The 5,364-nt window shown below is 40.8% G+C and overlaps 1 protein-coding gene across 1 annotated transcript in view; it reads left to right on the forward strand.

Moving 5' to 3' along the window:
• Positions 1-193: 193 nt before the first annotated feature.
• The window catches only part of wnt5b (wingless-type MMTV integration site family, member 5b), a 76,234-nt gene continuing 71,063 nt past the window's right edge, over positions 194-5,364 (forward strand). The window contains exon 1 of the mRNA XM_035677695.1: positions 194-696. The gene's annotated coding sequence lies outside the window, so the exon portion shown is untranslated. The remainder of the gene's footprint in view (positions 697-5,364) is intronic.

Genomic DNA, 5,364 nt, shown 5'->3' on the forward strand with positions numbered 1-5,364 from the left:
TCTCTCTTTCTCTCTCACTCTCTATCTCTCTCTCTCGGCGGCTCAAACTTCTCGCTCGTGTTTCTCGACGCGTAAAATCTTTGGAGAGCCCCCTCCCTAACCTCCCTCCCCTTCCTCCTCCCCCTTTTCCCCCTGCGTGCGTAATTAGTTGGAGAGCGTTTGGAAACTTGTGATGTCCGTGAAGAAATCTCACTTTATTTCTGACACCTGTTGCTGAGGACACCGCGCACACAGCCGTACACAACGAGGAGCGTGTGCCACCGTTTTTCAGACTTTATTTCCACATCTTTACATAACAAGTTGGGACTTTTGTGGTGGGGGGGTACTGACAGGTCTGCGGATCGCCGGAGACTGCGTTATATTCCTATAAAATCGGACAAGGACTTTGGTGAGGTTTTTTCCTCCGTGAAGGTGATCGAGCAGTGAGAGGAAGTGTCCAAAAAAGTGACACTTTTTGGAATCAACAAAGAATTTTGTATCTGTTATCACACAGTGAGCGCTCTGCAGCAGGGTCCTGTAGGATCATTCAGAAGGGGTTTCCCTTTCAATAATAAAAAAAAACCAAACACCGATCCGTCTATCGTTTTCCAGCCGGACTCAGAGTCACACTTTTCGGACTTGAGCGCTTCGGATGGTGGGAAGAGAAACTTTTCTTGGAGAGCTGAGCAGCAGCTGGATTCGCGCACAGCAGAGCAGGTAAGAACTACATATATATATATATATTTTTTTTTTTGTTAATTTTTAAAAAGACACGTTTTTAAAGGGATTCCACAAGGTACAATACACAGTCAAATGCAACATAAATATAAAAAGGTTAAATACTTGCGTAATGGGGGTTTTAGAGGTGTAATTAAGTACCTAGCAGTGATTTACACATTTATTCCAACCTTATAAGAGTTTATGTGTTTGTACTATTTTCTGTAACAGTTGTATTAAGTTAAATACATATATTTGAACTTGAACACTCACTCACTTTGCACGCTCTGAACGGGACATACATACTACTGAACACACATCTGAACTCAAAGTTGGTTTAAACTTGGTCCACTGGCTTTTTGGACTTTGCTCCATTTGAACTTGTAGACGTTTTGTCCCCACAATGTTTCCGTTGTCACAGTCTACTTACAGAATGAGCTTATTTCATGACTTTGGCTCCCATATGACAGTGGTGAAATGCAATGTGTGTGTGCGTGTGTGTGTGTGTGAGTGAGTGATCTGCCAACCCCATCGGCCTAAATGAAGGCAGCCCTCTCGCTTTGCGGTGGAGACCAGGACTATTTTGGTCGAAATGTTGCACAAATGTTTCTCTCAGTATAGAGAAGTTGCTCTGCCTTAATCTGGGCCAGAGGCTGTACGGCATCCAAACTGCACACTGACACAGGTCTGACAGTAACTCCGGACTCAAGTTCATTATAAACACAAAATTGTCTTGGTGACAGTGGAGGAGGAGGATAATAACAGATGGTAGGTGCTTTATATATTACTTTATTGGCCTGCATAAGCATTCAATTATATGTGACTTGTGGGTGTTCAGTAGGTGGCAGCTGCAGATCAGGGGTCAGCTGTGCAATCAAACAATATACCAATAGTGTTAGGGTTAAGTGTGGACATTATGTTGTAAGTGGTATTATTTAGTTAGTTAGTTTTTTTTTGTGTTTTTTTAATGTCCTGTAAATTCCATCATGAAACTGCATTCAAGTGTATTTAAAGTAGCAGGTAATATACAAGCTTTGTACGTGTAATACTATGCATGTATGTGCTGTATTTGTTCGACTTCGTGTTTGTTTGTGTGTGTGTTTTCTCGTGTGACCTCTGACCCCCGTTCATTTCAAACTCTTTTACGATCCCATGAAGTAATTAAGTAAAAGAAATTGTGTCTGAGCTAAGCTTTTTTGTTTTTGTTCGAGAGCTCAGACCTCAGCTGAATCTAGAAAGAAGTCAGTTTGTTCTACACGCATTTAGCCCAAATACAGGGATTACTTAAAATCTGTTCAGTGTCGTCATAAAAACCACAAAACTTTGGTCAGTTTTTAAAATGTATCCTTCATTTAATCTAGCAAAATAATTGTGATTGGCATGTCTTTATCAGTAGATCCAAAAACATTCATAAATAGGAAATTCAGCCTAATTTCAGCAGGAAAAGATAATAACAGACGCATGCACAATTTAAAAAGATAATAAACGTAACTTTTTTTATAAACACAAAAAACCCCATTTGCATCTTTATTACATACTTCATAAAAACACATTTAAGGGCAGAAATACCAAAAACAAGTGAGCTTCACGTGATAGCCGGCTATCGGATTCAACCCAGAATGTGACGGATGCAGAGGAGCTGACAGAAACCCTGGGTCGTCTCTGCCGGTGACGTCTCCGGTTCGCTTTTGCACATTTCCTGATTTTAAAGTCTGAAACCCACCTGAGCTGTGGAGCGGACTGACAGTCGGGGCTGATAAACCCTGCCAGAGTATGTGTGTGTGTGTGTGTGGATGGTAGATAGTAATGTTAGATGTGTAGATAGAGGTGGTGAAAAGTGTTGCTGTCAACAAGTTAGCCATTAGAGAGAGATAATCTCTCTTCCTCCTCCCTCCCTGTCTACCAAGTCAACTTCTGTTCTTTCTCTTTCCCTCCCTCTCGCTGTTTGAGTCATGACATTATTTTTCTCTCTGTGCCATTTGAGCTTTTCTCCTTTCTTTTCCACCTTTTGTTAACCGTTAACCTTGTCTTGTGGATTTGAGGTTCTAGGTGTCAAAATTTTAGTTTTTGTTGACGTATGAAACTGCCATTTCATTGTTGTTGTATGAAAGCCTTTTTTTCTCTTTAGCTGAAAGATTAAATGGATTTGAAGCTCGTATTGCTCTTTAAAATCTTATTAGATAAACTCCTGAATGCCTGTTTCTTGTGGCTGCATATTGCAAACTTGTTAAAAATGTAGAAATAGATGGTTAATTAATATGTCTAGAATCATCAAGTCTATATTCAGAACATTTTCTCACAGTTTTTCTTCTTTGTCTGTCTGTCTGTCTGTCTGTCTGTCTGCCTTCTAACTAGTGAGAAAGACCTTTTCTTTAACCAAACACTGAAGTGCTGCTTGAGTGTCTCATCCCTCTGGACTCGGTAATTAGGGAAGGGGAGGAAGTGTGTATGTGTGTGTGCGTCTCTACGCTAGATATTTGAGAAGATGGGATGTCTGCAAGCATCAATGGATCCTCAAGGTCATTCAAGAGTGTATTGTAAAGTCTGAGTGCATGTCCCGTACGTTCAGACACAATGGATATGGAAATAAGGGAATATTTTCTAAATTAACACTCTGAAAGTGATAGTTAAGTACACTTTTAATGATTTCCACTCAGGTAAAACAGGGTAAAACTGGAAGATTAAGCAGCATTAAGTGCATGAATGTGTGTTCCTGTGTGTAAATGCATGTGTGCATTTCAAGTGTCTGGGGAGACGGGGGTCTTTAACACTGGGTGTGAATGTGTGTATTTTAGCCCACTGGGAACAATAAAAACTAAACACACACACAGACAGTGGTCCTTGTGAAGAGGATGGCCTCTCAAGCTCTCCAGTTGAAGAGCCAGTATTTTAAACGCTGGTCTCTGATTGGTTGACTTGAATCCTGGGAATTTCCTCCCAGGACAGTGTATGACCATCCTGGTGTGTGTGTGTGTGTGTGGTGTGTGGTGGTGTCTCTCTCTCTCTCTCCTCTCTCTCTCTTCTCTGGTGTGCTTATGTGGGTGTTGTTGGTGTCGGTGTGTGTGTGTGTGTGTTCTAACTTGGCAGGGAAAAGACCCATGTAAACCTTTTAGTGAATGTGTCACTCCACGTTTGGTTTCTCTGATTAATATCATTTTACATTCACTCAGTGCAATACCACTGTTGTAGCTGTACAGGTGCATTTGTTACTAATACATTATTTACGACCAAAAACTAGAACACAAGACAAAGCAAGCCAGCTAATATTGCTTAGTAGTCCAGGCGTACAGGGCACAGAGTGGGAATGACAGAGGCATCATTAACCCTATTACAAATCAGTATAGCATTAAAAAAAAGATTGAAGCTGTTATTTTAAGATGTAAAAGTTACATTATAGGACTTTAACCTCAATTATTAAAAATAGAAATAGATGAGAAATACTGTAGATCATCCTTTATAATATTCACTAAAATGTTTCAGCCTCTTCAAACATAACGTAATACGAGCTGAAGACATGAAGCTTAAGCACTTAAGCTGCTCTCTGTGTGTGTGTGTTTGTGTGTGTGTTAACAATGCAGTGTGGCCATGCAGTAGTCATTATGGTCAAGTGCTGTGTGTGTGTCTGCATTTCTGCATGTATGTGTGCACTGAAAATGTGACCCTGTGGTATTTGTTACAGTGTCTGTACTTTCTTGCATTCCCTACGCCTGCACGCGTATGTGTGTATATGTGTATATGTGTGTATATGTGTGTTTTAGGCCAGTGGTTCAGGGCTTTGCAGTGATGTCACTGGGGCTGCAGGGTGGGGTTACATGGGGTTAGAGTTTGGCAGAGGTCCCGACTCCAGTAGCCCTCAAACTGTGTCTGACCAGGAAGTATGTGACTGTCCCTGCTTGTGTGTGTGTCAGCATGTCAGCCTGTGTGTGTGTTTTGAGTGTGTGTATGGTCAGTGGTAGCCAGCTGTATGCTAGCAATGTCCTATACTAATAGTAAAAGTGGTTTATTGGACACTTTATAGAGACTGAAACTGTTTTATAAATCAGCCAGACTGGTACAAGGAGACAGTCAGAGACCAAATGGCCACAAGACACACAGCATCAGGCCAGAGGTGGCTGATCACTGGTTAAAGGCTAAAGGAAAGGGAGGAATGCCTCCTCTGACCACTGATTTAATTTACATAACATCCTTTACTTCAGCATAATAATGACAATAAATAATTGCCTTCAGAAAGCATCATGGCAACATTTACTTTTGCAATTTAGATTTTTAAAAGCATTTTACACATAATTTATTTAGATTCTGTTGTCAAGAGCACAGAAGAAACTTTAATGTTGACTCACATACAGCCATACAACGAAACTGTACTGTAACAGCCATAAACCACTGTACAATACCCAGGGACTTGACCCTTGTCCCTGGGCGTATTGAAATTATGAAGGATACATGTTTTGATGGTGGGGGAAACTGGAGCACCTGGACAAAAACCCACAAAAACATAGGGAAGACATATAAACTCCACACAGACAGGCCCTGCTAGGACTTAAACCCAAAACTTTCTTACTGTGAGGTAACAACAGTAACCTGTTGGGTCTCTGTAAATAATTTTATTAGGAGTATGGTCTAGACCTGCTCTATTTTGAAAAGCGTCTTGAGATAACTTCTGTTATG

This window comes from Morone saxatilis, unplaced genomic scaffold, assembly GCF_004916995.1.
Source record: "Morone saxatilis isolate NCDOM2014 unplaced genomic scaffold, NCSU_SB_2.0 Contig10, whole genome shotgun sequence".
In the NCBI taxonomy this organism is placed as follows: Eukaryota; Metazoa; Chordata; class Actinopteri; family Moronidae; genus Morone; species Morone saxatilis.